The following is a 15,664-nucleotide window of genomic DNA, read 5'->3' as shown; positions in this document are numbered from 1 at the left end:
TACTTGGGAGGCTGAGGCAGGAGACTTGCTTGAGCCCAGGACTTGGAGGTTGCTGTGAGCTGTGATGTCATAGCACTCTACCCAGAGGGACAGCTTGAGGCTCTGTCTCAAAAAAAAAAAAAGCGAGGTTGTGTGGCCCAAATCTGTCCTCATGTTCGCCTATTCCAGTGAGGCTGAGGTTTTTTTCTCTTTCAGCCAATATCTATTGAGGGCTGCACTCTCTCAGGCTCTTGGGTTGGTAATTCATGGTCTCAGGGCACCACAATGTACAAGTCGCTTTAGCCCCAGGACTTGGGAGTTTATACTGGCGCCTGCGTAGGGGAAAAAAGAAAAAGTAACCTTTCTTGAATCAGTTTCCTCATCTGTGAAATGGGGGCAGGAATCTCCTGCAGACCTTTCCCTTTTCTCCTGGACACCTAGTGCTCACTGAGCCTGGCAAGGGTGGGGTCTTTGGACAAGCGTCTAATTCCAAGAGCCCTCAGTTAGGAATCCCCTCAGCCGCGCACTTGATCTGGTGGCGCAGCGAAACCCTCTCTCGAAGCCTCTTGCCTCGCTGAAGAGCGGGCAGATTTTCCCAGAAGGTGCGTCTTAAAGCTCAGTCACCCTTCCCCAAAGGAGGGATGTCTTCTTTTTGTAAAGTTGTGGAAAAAAGCTAAAGAGTGGGCGCGCAAGGGAACTGAGCCTGGGAGTATCTCCTCAGGGCGTAGGGAGCTGGAGGCGCAGCGGCTGCGGCTCCGGCCTCAGAGCTTGCGGCGTCCAAGTGGCCAGATCTGCGCTGTGAGGGAGGCGGCGGGAGGAGGGAGAGGAGCCGAGGTGGGGGGGAGAAGGAGGAGGGAGTGTCTAGTCCGGTCCAGGTTTTGCCGGCAGCCCCCGGGCAGCGTTCAGAGCTCCTGCCCGGGCGGGCGCGCGGTGGCGGCGGCAGAGGCGGCGGAGCCTGAGCTGGGATGTAGAGGCGACGGCATTGGCGGCAGCAGAGGCGGCGGTGGCGGCAAGAGCAGGCGCCCGAGCGAGCGAGAAGAGCGACTGAGCTTCACCCACCCCCCCGAAACTAGGCCCTCCGTCCCAACCTTGCCTAGCCCGCGCCCAACCATGCGCGCCGCCCGCTGAGTCCGGGCGCCGCACGCAGAGCCCTCCGCCCGCCGCGCCGCACTCCGCTCGGGGGTGATTAGTTGCTTTTTGTTGTTTTTTAATTTGGGCCGCGGGGAGGGGGAGGAGGGGCAGGTGCTGCAGGCTCCCCCCCCCCCCCGCCTCGGGCCAGCCGCGGCGGCGCGACTCCAGCTCCGGACCCGAGCACGGCTGGCGGCTGGAGCGGAGCGCACCGCGGCGGCGGTGCCCAGAGCGGAGCGCAGCTCCCCGCCCCGCCCCTCCCCCTCGGCCTCGCGGCGACGGCGGCGGTGGCGGCTTGGACGACTCGGAGAGCGGGTAGGTGTCGGGCCACGGCCCTCCCTCGACCCCCCCCGGAGTCCGGCCCCTTCCCCTTCTCCTCCCTCCCTCCCTCTCCTCCCCCGGGGTTCGGTGCGCGGCCAGGGCCGGAGTTCGGTGCGAGTCGGCGGAAAGTTTGGCGGCGCGGGTTCCCCAAAGTTCAGGTGCGGAGAGCCAGAGACTGGGAGGGAGGGGTCCGTGTTTGGTAGGTGTAGGGGGCACCCTCAGCCTGAGCCGCGGAGCCCCGGAGCTTGGGAGACGTAGCACTGGTGATCGCTCGGTGGCTGCTGCTATACCCAATCCTCCCCAAGCCGCAGTATACTCGGTCGCAGATCACTGAGTTCAGACAAAAAGAGGGGTTTTAGGGTCGAGGACGGCTGGTTGGGCGCGGTGGAGGGCTGGGGCTCTCCCTGTGGGGTGCCGCCCCCCATTACTGGAGCTCGCGGGCGTTGGGGCGGCGGACTCTTGGGGTCCTCACCTCTCCGCGTTGGGCGGACGCTCCGCCTGCGGGGGCGGCTGCTTAGAGATCTCCGGCGCGCACGGCCCCCCCACCCCACGAGCAGCCCTGCGTTAGGGGCTCCGGTAACTGCTCTAAGCACCCTTGACCACGCGTAGCTCACTCAGCCTCCCCCACCTCTCGGAAGAGTCGGCGGCCACTTCTGCATTTCCCCTCCGGCTCCTCGCCCCCGCTGCCCTCAGGGTGCCTGGCGGGCTGATCAAGTTTGACCTTTTTTTTTTCCGTCAAAGTGTCGCCCCCACCACCACGGGGCCCTGCGGCCTCTCTCTTCTTCCCTCCCCAACCTTTGGGAGTCTTATGGGCTGTCTCTCGAGCCCCGCGTGGGCCAAACAGCGTGCAAAGCCAGGGAAGGAGAATGGGGGTGTTGCTCTAGCTGTGGAGCTGTGGGAGGCGGGCGTCCCAGGCGCTTGCCAGCCACTCTGCTCTGGCCCCAAATTTAACCCTGAAGTTCGGCCCGACCCCCACGCCCTTCGCTTCCCAGGAGCTGAGTGAGGGGTTGAACCACTGCGAAAGGAATGTGTTAATTTTCTGACCGAGGGAAGTTGTCCTGGCCCAGAATGGGCTGCTTTCCGGCGAGGTGCGCCAGGCTTTGTTTATTTGTAGGATCAACTGAAGTAAGCGACCCCAGTTTTTAAATGGGGGGCCACTTTCAGGATCTGTCAGAAGATTTGAAGTGCCCAATGAATGAGCAAGATCTGTTTTTGTTCTTTTTTATTCCTTGGGAATAGGAATGGGCGAGCGGAGTTGGGCTCGTGCCATGGGCTGCAATGAAACACCAGTAAATTTGGGGGGTTCTGTATTGACTTATTCGATAAGACCCTCTTCCTCAAGTCTCCTGTAACAGGAGTTTGAAGGTTTAGCAGTCACATTCTGCTTTGCCCCCCGGAATCTGGGTGGTCCGAGTCGCGTCTTCAGATGGGGGAGCTGTAGGGGTGGCTGGCGGACCAGCCTTCTGATCCCCGCCTTTCCATGAGCAGCGGGCGCTGCTTGGAGCGCTTAGATTTGTGGTGGGCTAGCCCCCCACCCCCCACGCCTTTGCTCAGGAAGCGCTGGAGAGGGGGGCGAATGTGATCGGTCTGCCCTCGCCCCCGCCGGAGCCGCCCCAGGGCCGCCGGCAAACAGAGTCCCTTTCAAGTTTTCCGCTGGGGCCGCCTGGCGGGGGCTGCGAGCGCGGTTGCCGCGGACTTGTTTGGAGCGCGATTTGAACGCCCGGCGCCACCTCTGCTGCCCCAGCCCGCGGGGGTTACGGGTGCCCGTCCTTGGGATTGGAAGCATATAAATGAGATGTTTCGGGGGAGGGGGCCTACTGGCCTAAGCTTGACCTGATCTCTTTACCGAAAGACGCTCGTACCGTGGGTTCCAACCGCCACTGGAAACCAAGGAACTGGGACCCGCAGCCCCTCTCCAAACCCGGTTTTGAGAGCCCTGCGGGGAGACTCAAGCGGGCACTACCTACCCCTAATTGCGTGTGTTGATTTAACAGTTTCCCTAGCTGAGAGTCGAGCTGAAGCTTGGGGGGAGATAGGGGTTGGGAGTGGCCCGCTCTGCAGCTGTCACCCCCGTCCCAGAACGGAAATTGTCCTCTCTCTTTGGGGAGGAGGAGAGGGGGTGATGGTTTGATTTTTGCCCTGGGAAGAGGTGGAAACAGCTGAAGGAGGTTGGCCTCTTAAGTTCTTTGTCAACGCTGGGGAACCTGGTAGAACACCAGAACAACCCCCCACCCCCACCTCTAGTCCTGGCAGGAGCTGAGTCTCTCCTAGGGAAGCCCCTAGGGAAATTTTAGCCTCCCTTTCCATGCCACTTCCCTTTCCAAGGTGAGCCTCTGCAAAGACAGACCCCTAGTTGGCTGGCTGTCGTTTGGTGCCTTATTTATGTATATTTGGGCCAGTTGTTTTCCCGGCTCAGCAGGTGACCCTGGCCGGGGCCTCCTATCTCTCCAGCGTCGGAGCCTGTTGACTTACCCGAGGGCCAGTGGCCTCGTCTTTATCACGTGAGGCCTGGAATGTCCACCCGGCTGGGCTGGGCTGGGCCGGGCCAAGCCAGGCTGGGCTGGACTGGGAGGGGGAAAGGGAGGGTAGGATTCTGCATCCAAAGCACATGGGTTCCCCCTGTGACCCACAAGTCTTGCTGCCTCTTTACAGCTCTTTTTTGTCTTCCTTCCCATTTGGCAAATGTGAAACAGGCCTGTTGATAGTATGGGGACAGAGTTGCATCTGGTTAAAAAAATCCAAGTCTCTAGGAATTAAGTACCCTACTTTCTTTAGGGTCCTACATAGTTATTTTATGGGAGAGTAACAGAGATAAGGGGCTCTCTAGGAAGTGGGGAGGGGTATGGACTGGACTGAGGTCATCTGGGTGCAGGGAGGGTGGAGGAATAGGGGCATAAAGGGTGAGCCAGAGTCAGACCCAGACCTGCTTTCCCAGAGCTCCCTGTATGGTGGGTTGATCATTTAGTCAAAATTAACTCCTCAATCGTGGTGCTCAGGAGCATGCCTTAATTGATCAAGGATGGCTTGTTATTAGTTGTTATTGCCCATTCTTTATATGTAATTCATTTATTCGTTAAGCACCTGCTGTGTATCAAACCCCACCCTTCTGGGGGTGCAAAAATGAATCACTCTGTTCCAGAGGCCTGCCCGTTGAAGCCCCTCCCCTTTCCACGCCCCCCGGGCCCTGATTGGGGCTTTACCTTTTTTTCTGGGGTGCTGTCTCCGTTACCCCCATCACCTGGTCCTACCCTAGCCCTGTATGTGTGGTAGTGTATGTGAGTGTGTAGTGTCCGTGATTAAGTGTATTAATAGTTAAACTCTCACTCATAGCTGGAACTCACCAGACCACAAAAAGCTTCCCCCATTACTCACGCGCTACTGCCCAACAAGAATATCCCACTAAAGTTTTTTCTGCTTTCTCTTACCCCCCTTACCTCCCCCCAATGCTGAGCCCACCCTCCCAGGCTTTGGGCAATAAGGACTGCCCCCTCAAAGACCCAGGAATCTCCAACCATCCACCTACCCCCTAAAGCCAGAGGCAGTGTCAGCTGACAGATGAGGCTGTGTGGGCACTGGTCTGTTGGTCTCAGATGTAGGAATCTGGGTGATGGTGCGTGCTTATGTATGACTCAGGACATGTGTGTCTGCAGGTTGTGTATCTATGTGAATCTGTGTTAAATGTCTGTCTTAGGGTGTGGGAGGCTGAGCATACATGAGTTTATGAATCAGGGCATGTATCTGTGGATCTGGAAATGTGTGGATCTTCATTGTATGTGTACATGTGCATTTGTGAATCTAAGACTGTGTAGCTGAAAGTTGGATATGTCCCTGTGAATCCGGGAATGTATGTATTTGCTGAGTTATATGTGCATAGAATTTTGGAGAGTTTGTTATTTTTGTGTATATGTGTTGTTTTGTATGTGCTTATAAATCTGGGAGTGTCTGACTCCCTAGCAGTGCATATCTGAATTGTGAACATGTGCATGGGAATGTGGGAATGTGCACGTCTGAGCTGTGTGGGCAGTGGTCTGTCTTTGGTGGCTGGTAGCTATGTGTCCCATTCTCTTGCTATATTTCTATCTGCCAGCCTGTCTTTCTGAGTCTTTCTGGTTGTTTGAGGCCCTCAGTGTGTGTAGCTTATATGGAGAATTGAACGTCTCTTACCTGATGCCCCTACTCCCGCTCTTGCCCCCCAGTAGTAACTGGCCAGCTTCCTTGTCTGCCTGCCTGCTGGGAGTTTTGGAAGCTGCAGAGGGAGACAGGCTGGGGCCAGGGTGACAGCGTGTATCCACAGCGATGGCAGCCTGTGATTACAGGAATAAAAGGATTTTAAGGTCATGAGTGCTGGGGGTAGGGGCTCCACTTTGGTGGAGCCAGTGGCAGCAAAGGGCCAGAGCTGTGTGTCTGCCATTTGGGAATGCTGCCCCAACACAGGTGAACATGGTTATTCAGGGTTTACCTGGGAGTGTGAAGATATGCATGTATGTGCATGAATAGAGGCTGTGAGAGCATGTGTGCCTGTCTGCCTAGTCTCCATATGAGGGCTCACAGGGCTGTTTTACAGGGGAGAATTCCCAGGAAAACTTCTTGCTTTTGGGTATCATGTGGAGCTGGAACCCTGCAATCTTATGTATGCTGAGGTTTTAGCCCTTGCCTCTACCCATCTTCCCAACCAATCCCAAGTCGGGCGTTTCTGGCCAGAGACTAACTGGGCCCAGTCACCTGTGCCAGGTCATATCTTGGGGTGTCAGTGCCCCTGGCCCTGCTCCAGCCCCTGTAATTGCATTCTGCTGCCTAATCCCCCGCCAGCTCAATTAGATCGCAAATTCTTCTTCATTTCCTGCCTCTGATGCTGGGCTCACAGGGCCTGGGAGGAATGGAAGGGACCCTGCCCCCATTCTACAACACTGGAGGATCGGGAGGGGTAATTAGTTCCCAGCACATTGGTTCTGGAGCCCAAGTTAGAACATTGGGAACCAAAAAGACAGGGCTTCACTGGCCTTTTGGGGGCCAGTCTCAGTATTCTCATGTTGGGGGAGGGGGCTTTGTGACCTGGTACCAGGGTTCTGGGTAAACCAGGAACATCACTCTAGCTAGGCCCATAGTCTATACCCTGACCCAGGGCCCCTACAGGCTCTGCCAACCTCCTGCTCCCAGAGCAGTTGCTGACCACCCCTAGCATAGCACTTGTGACCTTGTTTTTGACATTTTCATATCCATTCTAGGAGGAAATCAAACCACTGAGCTCCATGCCTACTGGATCCTCCTAACCCCCTCTCTGACCTTACCCAGACAAGTGTGTATGAGCAGTGACTCTGGAGTCCATCAGACTTGGCTCCAAATCCTGGCCAAGTTACCACTTACCTAGCTGGATGTATGGCATTTTCTTTTTCTTTTTCTTTTTTTGCATTTTTTGACTGGGGCTGAGTTCGAACCCACCACCTTTGGTATATGGGGCTGGTGCCCTACTCCTTTGAGCCACAGGTGCCGCCCTGGATGTATGGCATTTTAGTGAGTTGTGTTATCTCTACAAACCTGGGGTTTCCTTATCTCGGAAATGGGACAATGAGAATACCTGCCTTATAAAACCATATTCAGATGGACACAGGGACGATTGCCCAGTGCCCAGTATGGGGCCTAACCCACAGTCAGAACTTAATAAAAGTCAGTTTTTATGGTGACAAGGACTTCATATCCCCTAGTGAAGAAAAGAAAACGTGGCTCACACTTAGCATTTCTGTCTTCATTCTTCTAATAACCAGGTATGTCATCTTGAGCACATCACTTTGCCTCTCTGTGTTGCTCTTCCCCATCTGTAAAATGGGACTGGTAATGGGACTGACCTCATAGGGACACATGAAAGGATTATCTGGGATAATGAATGCAGATACTTGGCCCCAGCAGTTTTGCAGCATGTTATTTGCTTGCTTTCTTTCCTTACACCAAGCCTGTGGTGGGGTGGGGCTGGTGAAGACACAGGCTAAGGAATAAGAGGACTGGCCAAGGTCATGAGGCTGATAATGGGGCCAGGGTGGGGTGGGAGGGCTAGGGGACAACCTACTGGCTCAGCTGAGCTGTGAGGCCAGCTTTCCCTCCTACAAGTCTCTATGGAAAGTGGCTGACTTTTTCTTGGGAAGGAGAAGCTGAATATCTTCCCCCTTCTTCCCCAGGAGGTTACCGTAGCAGCAGTGTGCTGACAAGCCTCCTGGCTTTCTTGCTAGGGTGGCTGGCAGCTTTGGAAGGCTGGCTGTGCTCAGATCTGCCAAAGGGAAGAGGTCTCCCTCCCATCGCTAATCCCCACAGCCCCTCTTTACCCTCAGCCTGTCCTCTCCTCCCCATTGGAAAGACAGAAAGAAACCAGCAGAAGGGGAGCCAGGGAGACCTGAGAGGGTGGAGAAACAGGTCAAAGGTGGGGAAGCCCTCTGCCTCAGGGTCCCCCATCACTCCCTGGGTAGTCTCCTACTTATGACCTCTGTCACTCAGTAGCCTAGCTTTTTAATATTTCATGGCACTTTAGGCTGCCCCTTTGCCCTAGCCCACAAGTCCTCTTTATCTGCCTGCCATCTTGGGACCAAGAAGACAGGGTTCCTCTGGCCTTTGGGGGCCAGTCTCAGTATCCTTATGCTGGAGGAAGGGCATCTTTGTCACTGAATTATTGACCCGGGGTTGCCTCTGGTGACTGCCAACTGTGCCCACTCCTACACACATTTTCCCTTCCCGTCCTCACCTGCCTTCCCTACACCTCCACTTGTGATACTCTTCCTTTCTCATAGGGACTTTTTCCCCATCTCTGACATCTCTGACCATCTCTCTGCCCTTTTCCTCCATTTTCCTCTTTTGTTGGCCACCTCTTTCCCAGTGGAACAGAAACCGAGGCAACTGGTTTGCCTGCCTATCAAGCCCCCGCCCCGGGTCCACCCCTTCCTGCCCCCTCCCCCCTAGCTGTGCTGGCCGTGAGAGCTGGTTTTATTTATTTTTCTGTTTGTTTGGGAAGAGGGCAGTGGCGGCTCTGGGCCCTGGCTGCTGTGCTGTGCTTAGAGCAGCGGGCAGGCTGGCCTTGCTGGCCTCCCAGGAATGTGGCCGGGATGCTCGGCTATATTTACTCCCCTCCAGCTGCTGGCCCCAGCAAGGCAGAGCCAGGCCTGCCTGGTGGCCCCAGGGGAGCCCTGTACTTGCCCTCCCCTGCCTGGCATACCCCACATAGCCCTTCAGCCCACCATTCTCCCTCACCCATGACCTCTTCTGACCTCCTTGGACTTGCCCAGCCTGCCAGTAGGAACACTTGTGTGCTTTACTGGTACGAGTATAACGGGTGGGCACTGGGGGCCTGGTTTGTGTGGGCAACACCTAGCAGCCCCTATACCCGCACCCAGGGGCCTAGCCTAGTCCTATAATCTAGTGGCTGTAACTATGCAAAGTATCTTTTCAGGCTTCTCTCCACAGGTGTGGCCTCCACAGGTGTGGCCCCCACTCTTGCCACAATCCCCTCAGCTCTGTTGCAGTCACTGGCAGGGCTGGGGTTGGGGCAGGGGGGTGAGTGGCTTGAGCAGCTGTGTTCCCTGCATTCCTGGATGCCACCACCCCCCAGTTCCTCACATAGGTACACGTGTATGCATCTGAGTGTTTGCACACATGTGCAAAAAGACTCCCTTACCTACAAAAATATGCAGGATTGCACCTTCCTTGGAGGCAGAGCCATGCCTCTTGTCATCGATTCCCTCATTCATCAGATGTTTACAGGGGCTTTTTGAACCTATTCCTCACCAGCTTTGCAGTAGGATATGGCAGTGATTCCTACCTGCACCCCCAGAACCTGGCATCAAGTAATGAAGAGCTTTAGCTACTGCTGTAATCATTGCTGCCCGTAACTATTATTATAATAGGTTGTAACAATGGCAGTGTTGTTATCCTAAATGTTATCCTAAACATTTACTGGGGCAGGCACTATGTTATCAGCTTTCTGACTTTTGTCTCCTTTAATCCCTATAGATTTGATATTAGCGTCCCCATACACAGATAAGAAAACTAAGGCTTGAGGAGTTTGTGACTTGTCACTGACTAGTGGGATTGGGTCCTGGCAGAGCCCTTAATAGGGTGTGAACTCTATGAGGACAGCCATGGTTGGTCTGTATGTGGTGTTTCCTGCACTTTCTGTTCTGCCTGGCTCAAAGAAAAGACTCCCTAAATGCTTGCTGAACACACAAGCCTTGCTCTCTTTCATCCTTGAGGCTCCAGAACCCAGGCAATGGGCCTGACATGGTGGGGTGATGTGGTTGATAGCTTCATTGGATGGAGAAAAGAATGAATTAATAGATGGCTAGCTGTGGGAATTAACACTCTTAAGGGACACTGGAATAAGGGATATGCTGCTGGACAGACTAGTGTATGGAGACCCACTGGTCTTAATGGAGGATTCTGGGAAATGAGGGTAGGAGTAGGACTAAAAGATGTGGCTAGAGACCAATAGGCTGAGCCAGCAGGGCAAGTCATATCTTCCCCATAAAACAGTTTTTCCATCTGTCAAATGGGCTTGGGAGCCTTTGTCCTGGCTGGCTGCCAGCTGGCCTGGGCTGGGACTGCCCTGGGAGGTAAGGGGATTGTGGTGGGATGGAGGAAACCGTGGGTGGTGAAGACAGGAAGATGAAGCGTGGAGCTTGGCTTGGAACCTGAGAAGCAGGGAGACCAGCCCTGACCTGACACCACCCTCCCTCTGAGCCTCAGGATGGGGGTGCAGGCACACAAACCCTCAGCCACCCACTCTTATTGTGGTCCGGACTGACTTCCTGTCATCTACAGTGTTAGTGTGTGCCAGGAAGAGGTGGCCTGTCCCCTGGGACTAGACTAGCACTTCCCCAGGCCTATAGGCCACACCACAGTTTCTTTTTAGTTTCTGTTGACCTTGATGAGAGAGACTCAGCCCCTCCTACCTGCTGGCCTCCCCCAAAGCTAAATGGGAAATTGCAGTAGGCAGGGTGGGTATGGCCCCCTTTCTTTGCAGGATGTCAGATCTTGGTGGCCTAGAATTTTTAGTCATAGGAATCTAGAATAATAGAATGCTTAGAATGGAGGAATTTTTTTTTTTGAGATAGAGTCTCCGTATGCCGCCCTCAGTAGAGTGCCCTGGCGTCACAGCTCACAGCTACCTCAAATTTTTGGGGTTTTAAGCATTTCTCGTGCCTCAGCCTCCCAAGTAGCTGGGACTACAGGCACCCGCCACAACGTCTGGCCATTTTTTGGTTGCAGCCATCATTGTTGTTTGGCGGGCCCGGGCTGGGGATTTGAACCCGCCACCTTAGGTGTATGTGGCTGGCGCCTTAGCCGCTTGAACCACAGGCACCGAGCCAGAATGGAGGAATTCTTAAGTCAGGCTTCTTGTGTTGGGACTCCAGAGTCATCATAGAACCAAGGGAGCATAAATAGTCATGTTTAAATCTCCTTTTTTGATGCTAGAGGGAGGGGTTTCCCTGAAGTCAGAGAGCCTGATACCCTCAGGTGATAAACCCAGCATGATGCCCTCAAGTGACATAAGCCCATATGTGGGACAGAAATCCCACTTCTGCCTCCAGTGTGCTCCTCTCTGGAGATCTGGCCAGTGTGGAAAGTGGGCTATGGGCCCAGTCAGGCAGCAAGGGGATGTGGCTGGCCTGCAGGCATAGGAGGGGTCCTCACGACAGTGCCCGCCCTCCTGCTGCCCACGCTTCCCGAGGCACCAGCATGAGAAGGAAATGCCGGCTGTTGCTTCCAGCAACAGCCGGTAGGGCCGGGCGGCTTCCCAGCTCCCCCTCTGACTCATGGCTGCCTGCAGCTCCCCATCCCCTGGGGGCCTCAGCAGCCCCATCTGTGCAATGGGGAGAGGAGGCTTTATCCTACAGTCTAATGTCACAGAGACAGTACAATTGGGATTCTTTTGAAGACCACTGTTAGGCTGTGGGAAAGTTGGAGAGTAGTCCAGAATAGCCGGCTGAGTATTTGAACCCAGAACACTGAGATGTTCTGTTTGGGTTGTCCCAATGCCTCTGCAAGCCTGGGAGGGCTAAATTGGTTTTGGGGGCAAGAAGTGTGGTGGGAGGAAACAACCAATGGAATAAAAGAAACCTACAGTCAGAGTGCCTTTCAGGAAGACCACAGGATGGGAGGCCTAGCTCTCTGGGCTCTTTCCTGACCTCAGCATACCCATCTGCAAAAAGAAGGGTGTCAGTTCCAGGAGGTCATTCATTCAGTGTCTCTACTGTGCCTGGACGTGTGCTGAATGCCAGGGAGGGGAGGAATCCTTGACTGCGGACATGGGGTGAGGTATGATTTGGTCGAAGGAGTGACTCTGGGAGAAGGAATGAGGTGAGGAAAGGTAAGGAGCTGGCCAGCAAGGCACACCGTCCAGAGGAACATCCCAGCTTTTCTTAGGAAGTGTTTCCTCCACTGGTTTCCTTGGAGGGAGACAAGGCAAGGAGGAAGGAGGGCAGTGTGGGGGGCAAATAAGGCCCTCCCAGCTAGTCCAACTGGAGACATCCCAGGCCTGGCAGCTGGGTGGGTGTGCCCCTCACATGGTGGGAGGGCTGGAATGCACCCCTCATGCTTGCAGTCTGGGTTTGTGGGGGGCTGCCAGGAGGGGCTGGGCCAACATCCAGATTTCATAGCTTTCCCCAGGGGCCCTCCACCCTGTCCTGAACTGCTACCGTGGGGGTGGCAGATGCTGTTTCATAGGCTGAGGCAAGTGGGAGGCCTCCGGAAGGTCCTCTTGGGGTTCCGGGGTGGGGGCAGTGGGGATGTAGGCAGCTGCTGTCCCACCTGGGCTGGCTTGCAGTGGCCTCCCAGGTCCCGAGGGCTGGGGGTGGTACTTCTAAATTGAGGCTGGTGTCTCCTGTCCTTGCTTTCCCCGCCACTGCCCAGTTTTTCCCCACTGCCCACCGAGCTTCTTGGCTCTGCCCCCTCCCATTCCTGGCTTAGTCTGCAGAGCCCCCGGGGAAGGCAGGGAGGAGGTGCAACGGGCTCAGAACAGCGGGTGCCCGTGCAGCCAAGTATTTGCTCGAGCTGTCAGAGACAGACAGGCATGTGGGGAATTTGGTGCGTGTAGGGCTTCAGGAAGCAGCCGGGTGGGCACGCAGGGAGGGGGGAGCTGGGGCTGCCTCTCAGCCTGTTGAACCTTGAAGAGACCACCTTTCTCCAGTCTTAGAGGCAGGCTGCACCCAGGTGCCTTCTTCCTGTCTGTGCCAATGCAGTGAGAAGAGTGGGACTAACCCTGGCTAGGTCTGATAATAGTGCTGACACTGGGGAAGGGGACATCCTGTTGAGGGACTGGAGCCTGGGAGAGGCTCTGGTGGAGTGTGAAGCCAGGCAGGAATCCGAGTTGTGTTGACTGTGGCCTCCAGGAAATAGCAGCTGTCATGTTCCCGCCCCCTCTGCCCCCACCCTAACCCTGGCACTTGTTTCCTGGCCAGGGTCCGTCCAGGGCAGATTGGAGGAGCCTGGTATTGCCCAGCTTGGGCAAGGAACAGGCAGGGTGGAAGGGGCCATGTTTATGTGATGCTGTGAGGATAGGTACTCAGCGCTTATCCCCTTACACAAAGACCCCCAACCTCATTACCTTTGTGGTCTCTCCAATAGCATCTGTTAGGCAGGGTAGGGTCCAGAAGTGAGTAACCCTTGATTTTTCATAGCTGAGAGCTCAGAGAGGGGGATACACCAGCCCAAACTTACATAGTGTAGTGGGCTCCCCAATCTTCTCTCTACCCTCATGTAGATATGGCCTCTAGAAATTAATGAACATTGGAGGTTTGCTAGGCTAGGGGGGCTATATTTAGTCCTGCAGAGCCAGGGGGCCTCTGGGAGCAGCTGTTGGGGGGGGGTATACAGACAGGGGCCTGGACTTGCAGTTAGTCTGGACAGAAATATCCTACCCCCACCCATCTACCCACTGGCTGGGCGGCCAGGCTGCAGGCTTGTCCCCTGAGGGGCAGCTTGCCTGGGCCTGGCAGCCGACGGGACAAGCAAGATGACCCGATAGGCTTTTCCCAGCTCAGGTTTCGATGAAACAGGAACCGGAGCTGCAGCCTGGGCTGTGGAGGCCAGGGCAGTCAGAGCCTGGGGGGCCAGGGTTACCTCCTCCCTCACTTTCCTCTCCACAATGCAGCTTCCCCTTCTCCAGGCCTGGGGAAGCAGCAGGTTATTTATCAAGCCAACCTCCTGCCGTGCCTGCCGTGTCTGCCCACGCCTCCCCCACACACACCTCTTGCACTCACAGTCATGAGCCCAGCAGAGCAGGGTGAACTGGGCGGGCGCGGGATTAGCTTAAGAGACATGAGTCACCCCATCCCCAGCGGTCCCACAAGGCCCTATGGCCTGGCAGGCAGAGCACACACTCGCGCACCTCATACATAGCACACCGTGGGGCATACACTCAGGACAGACACAGTCACTCACAGCACACATAGTTCCACATGATGCAGCACACCCAGCTGACGTGTATGATGCAGGCTTGGTCATATGCACTGTGCACACAGCTTCTATGTGGGCACTCCAGAAGTATACTCACTGTTGCATTCACACTTACTGCCATGTACCTTGGCAAGTGGACTTACAGGTGTGCCCCTTGGGAGGAGGCTACCTGCACTTACCCAGTGGGCCCTGGTAAGGCAGTTGTATGTCTGCTCCATCCTGTCATGGGCTCAGACAATGAACCGCACACTGCAGCTTACACCCAGATGATCCCATAGAGCAGTGGTTCTCAACCTTCCTAATGCCGCAACCCTTTCATACAGTTCCTGTGGGTCGCAACCCACAGGTTGAGAACTGCTGCCAAAGAGTGAGGCCAGAAGTACTGACACAGCAGAGGCTGCTTCACACCTGTGCACACAGGGGCACACCTGATGTGTTTACAGTTCTGTTTACCCAAATGCCCCCCCATTTAGGCTCACACAAAAGAAGCTCAACCCTCAGCCATGTTAATTAACTGAGTTCTTTAACGTGGGGGTGGGGAGATGGAGACCATTTTCTCATATCCCCAGGTGGGCTTGATCCTCTCTGGGGTAAGAGGCCTAAGAATTGGGCTGGCTGCCCTGCAGCATTGGGAACTCTGGCTCAGGCAGAGTAGGTTGGGGTAGAAGGGTAGAGATGCAGAGGAGCTGGGGAAAGGAAAGGCTAGAGACTGAATGCTGTGTAAAATTGATTTTCCCAGGCACACAGGGGCCTTGGGGAGTGGGGGTGCTAGAGATTGGGAGAGGGATGAGACCACTAACTAATGGACTATGCCCAGGAGTCTGTCTGCCTGCCCTTCCTGCTCATCTGGTATCTATTTCTCTTTGTCCCCTTAGTACCCCAGGCCTTCATTATTCAGTGGCCTCCTCTCTTAAAATTTGTTCATAGCTCTGATTCTTATTGTACAGCCCTGCGAAATGGGTATGGAGCGGGCTTGAGTATAAGAAGGGCATGGCCGCTGAGTGGAGAGTATGTTCTCAGGGACCTTCTAAGCCTCTGCCTTCCATTGGGGTTGGAGACTGCTTTCTCTGGACTGGGCTGGACTAGGGGTCAGCCTGTTTTCCGTGTGCTGAAAAAGATACCATTTTCAGAGGAGAACTGAGTCTGTTGGGGATGGCTTCATGGTCACGAAGGGCTTTGGACAGTCACCCAACACCCAGACTACAGATCATTCTGGGCCCACAGAATAGTGATATCCTAGCAATGGTCATGGGATAAGTAGCTATAAGGACTGAGGACCAGGTAGGCTTCTACTTGCTGTCCGTATGGGTCTCATCCATAAAGGTCTGGACAGTGGTCAGGGAGGAGAGAGGGGCCCTTGCATCTTGAGGAAAACAAGCAGCAGTGGCCAAAAAGACTGGATATCCTCTGAGTGATGAACTCAGAGGAGTTGGGCCAACCCTGTTTCCAAACTTGGTTTTAAGATAATGTTGCAGGTCCCGGGCAGTGGCTCTAGCACACTGGGAGGCCAAGGTGGATGGATTGCCTGAGCTCACAAGTTTGAGACCAGCCTGAGCCAGAGTGAGACCTTGTCTCTAAAAATAGCCAGGTATTGTGGTGGGCACCTATAGTCCCAGCTACTCAGGAGGCTGAGGCAGGAGAATTACTGGGGCCCAAGAGTTTGAGGTTACTGTGAGTTGTGACACCACTGCACTCTACTCCCAGGACAACAAAGTGAGACTGTCCTTTTTTTTTTTTTGAGACAGAGCCTCAAGCTATCCCCCTGGGTAGAGTGCCGTGGCATTATAGCTCACAGCAACCTCCA

General features: G+C 55.0%; 1 protein-coding gene across 3 annotated transcripts in view; it reads left to right on the top strand.

Moving 5' to 3' along the window:
* The first annotated feature begins 812 nt into the window (after positions 1-812).
* Positions 813-15,664, top strand: part of CXXC5 (CXXC finger protein 5) — a 35,327-nt gene continuing 20,475 nt past the window's right edge. Inside the window, exon 1 of one of the 3 annotated variants that reach the window (XM_023515949.1) lies at positions 813-1,422. The gene's annotated coding sequence lies outside the window, so the exon portion shown is untranslated. Of the gene's footprint in view, positions 1,423-1,527; positions 1,587-6,961; positions 7,191-15,664 lie in introns of those variants that run through there. The other 2 variants (XM_003782143.3, XM_012808698.2) reach the window with 2 other exon arrangements.

Source organism: Otolemur garnettii, unplaced genomic scaffold (assembly GCF_000181295.1).
Source record: "Otolemur garnettii isolate 467f Iridium unplaced genomic scaffold, OtoGar3 scaffold00003, whole genome shotgun sequence".
In the NCBI taxonomy this organism is placed as follows: Eukaryota; Metazoa; Chordata; class Mammalia; order Primates; family Galagidae; genus Otolemur; species Otolemur garnettii.
This window is presented reverse-complemented; position numbering and strand designations above follow the sequence as displayed.